The sequence below is a fragment of the Diaphorina citri genome, unplaced genomic scaffold, assembly GCF_000475195.1.
Source record: "Diaphorina citri unplaced genomic scaffold, Diaci psyllid genome assembly version 1.1 scaffold1581, whole genome shotgun sequence".
Lineage (NCBI taxonomy): Eukaryota > Metazoa > Arthropoda > Insecta > Hemiptera > Psyllidae > Diaphorina > Diaphorina citri.
This window is the reverse complement of record NW_007379007.1, coordinates 18,206-21,846: the sequence shown is the minus strand read 5'-3', so window position 1 is coordinate 21,846 and position 3,641 is coordinate 18,206.

Genomic DNA, 3,641 nt, shown 5'->3' with positions numbered 1-3,641 from the left:
AAGGTCTGATGACTCTGATGCAGAAAAATCAACTGATCCTGGAAAAAAGATAAGCGAAGAAAACTTCAATTAGGAAGTATTTTATCAAAATATGCCGAGAAAAACGAAAGCCCCTCTCTCCCTTCTTCACGATATTTCTCTCCCACCTTCTCCCTTCGTCACTGATTCTCACTCGATAAATTTGGCGAGATAAAAAGTTTATTGCTGAAATAACCGACTTGCTGAAAGTCCCCATTAAGATACTGACTCTCTGCTACCTCGCCGAGAATTCCATCATGTAAAGGCATAAATATTGTCGTGTGGAGTGTGGAGCGAAGGTACAGGATCTTGTGAAAGATTAAAGATTAGTGAGACGCGACGCCACAACGAAAGTATTTTATCAAAATATGCCGAGAAAAACGAAAGCCCCTCTCTCCCTTCTTCACGATATTTCTCTCCCACCTTCTCCCTTCGTCACTGATTCTCACTCGATAAATTTGGCGAGATAAAAAGTTTATTGCTGAAATAACCGACTTGCTGAAAGTCCCCATTAAGATACTGACTCTCTGCTACCTCGCCGAGAATTCCATCATGTAAAGGCATAAATATTGTCGTGTGGAGCGAAAGATACAGGATCTTGTGAAAGATTAAAGTTTAGTGAGACGCGACGCCACGACGAAAAAAAAAGTTAACCTAATAATTAATGAGGTAAACCTAACGGTGAACCGTTATTTAATAATGGACTGGTCAGTCAGGGACTCGTATCCTTGCTTACCGCAGTCTAGCCCTGTACTAGGGCCAATTCTAGACCAGCTTCCAAAAGCCAATCTCGGTAAGGCCATCATCCACTCAAGCTGACAGACCTATATCTCAAGCTTTTCTCAGGATGATGCTCTAATCCTCGTGTGAACATCTGAAGATTTGTAGCTGACTAAAATGCCAGCCCAAAGGGTGAGATGACCTTTGCAAGTTGAAAGGATTACCGCCAAATGGCTTGAAAAATCAAGGATTTCTTTAACCAGGATTTATAAGTTTTTCCCGGAATAAAATTCCATGACTATTAAAACAATTTACGGCCGATTTTCAGATTCCATGACTTTTCCCATGTTTTCCAGGTCGCGTATCAACCCTGTTAACTCTGTAAAAGTTGGAGAAGAGCGGGATTTTTCGTAAAACTAGATTTAAATCCATCAACAAATTTCGGAGTTACAGGCAAATTAGAGCGTGGGGTCACTATGACCCCACATCACCTTAAGTGTTCCAAAAACTGAACATCACCAGCTGAGGGTTAATGCTCCCTAAGGACCTGGGTGATATCGTTCCTTAGGTTTTCTCCTATATTTTCCCTCGTTTCCTCCTCGTTTGGCACCGAGAGTTGTAAATTATGTTGGGACCATCTTCTCGACGTTCGTTATGGGTACCGCGTGAAATTGCTTCCTACGGTAAAAAATGGTCGGGGTGGAAGACTTTTTCAGAAGCAATCTGCCACTTAAAGCCTTCAAATAACCATGTGCTTAGTGGGTATTGCCCATAGTGCCCATGCCCACCTTTATCTTGGTATGTGCATGGGTAGAAAATTACCCATCCATCGAAGCATTTCGTTAAAATCACAACGGTGGACTGTTAACAAGTGAGAGAAACAACAACACCAACGATTCAATTAATCCTCAAAATATTCCTCGAAACACGAAATTTGTCATCATACTAACCACAACAAAAATAATGCACCTTGAGCAAATCCTTTGCCAACAATCAAATTATAAAACAAACGAACAAAAAACTCCAATTCTCTCCCATAACCACAATAAGTGAGAGAAACAACAAAACGATTAATAAAACACCAACGATTCAATTAATCCTCAAAATATTCCTCGAAACACGAAATTTGTCATCAAACTAACCACAACAAAAATAGTGCACCTTGAGCAAATCCTTTGCCAACAATCAAATTATCAAACAAACGAACAAAAAACTCCAACTCTCTCCCATAACCACAACAAAAATACAAATATACTGCACCTTGGAAACAATTAAAGAAACCAGCTCTCCTCATAACCACAACAGAAAATCGTGCACACCTTACGTAAATTCTACGCAAACAAAAAAACAATATCCATGGTAATTTATACTCTCGACGTTGTTTGACAGGGTGGTCAAGGTCACAGAGAAGGTAAGTTGGTAAGTCAACTTGGTTTAAGAGCACCCGACTTGGAAACAATCAAAGAAACCAGCTCTCCTCATAACCACAACAGAAAATCGTGCACACCTTACGTAAATTCTACGCAAACAAAAAAAAAAAACAATATCCACACTCTTCTCAGAACACACCTGAACGCGTGTCTACCTGTATAAATGGCGTCCGATGAATGAATGAAACTCCCAAGCACAAAGCGAATACTACGAGATACGTCCCCAATCCCACAACAATACTACACCTCCCCCACTCACCTGTCTAGGTGAATGGGATCACCTTGCCAAGGCTCGACCAATGAGAGCGCTCCGTTCCAGGTGTACCTGCGCACTACGCCACCCACACAGGTAGCGCGAGGGAGCAGGTAGGAAAAGCACCTTAACTCCCACAATACCACCCGTACCGTCCGTACCCTAACCTACCTGACGCCATTCATGATTGCGTCCCCGTTTTACCTTCCACCTTTTTTCCCTTTACGAGAAAAAGTTCTACCTTTTTCCCTCCCTCCCTTTACGAGAAAAGGTGAACGAGAGGGTGTGTTCTGCCTGTAGTATTTTGTACCTAACCTACCTGACGCCATTCATGATTGCGTCCCCGTTTTACCTTCCACCTTTTTTCCCTTTACGAGAAAAAGTTCTACCTTTTTCCCCCCCTTTACGAGAAAAGGTAAACGAGAGGGTGTGTTCTGCCTGTAGTATTTTGAATTTTTTCCCTGTTGTCAGCGAAACTTTTTTCCCCGTGAGGAAATTTTCATTCATAAATTTTTATGCGGTGTACGGGATTTATTTTTCCCCCCCTTTACGAGAAAAGGTGAACGAGAGGGTGTGTTCTGCCTGTAGTATTTTGTACTTTTTTTCCCTGTTGTCAGCGAAAGTTTTTTTCCCCGTGAGGAAATTTTCATTCATAAATTTTTATGCGGTGTACGGGATTTTAGATCGAGATTGGGAAACTTTGTAGGTAATATTGGCAATTTTCCCTCTTTTTTTTATCCTGAATGATTGGTATTTGTATTTTCCCCCCCCCTTTACGAGAAAAGGTGAACGAGAGGGTGTGTTCTGCCTGTAGTATTTTGTACTTTTTTTCCCTGTTGTCAGCGAAACTTTTTTTCCCGTGAGGAAATTTTCATTCATAAATAATTTTTATGCGGTGTACAGGATTTTAGATCGAGATTGGGAAACTTTGTAGGTAATATTCGCAATTTTCCCTCTTTTTTTTTATCCTGAATGATTGGTATTTGTATTTTCCCCTGAATGAAATGAAATTTGTTACATCATTACTACCAATTACTAATTACTAGGAATGTAAATTTGGTCCTTGACAGCCACACTGAACCTACACGATTCGAATTCAAAGGATCATTTCCTTGGTCAAAGTACGCTAATGCTTTCCTTTAATGTCAATTTCTTCCTCAGCCAAGAGAACTATTCTTAACGGTAGCCAAATTCGATTTGGTCACACATCCCCTCTCCCA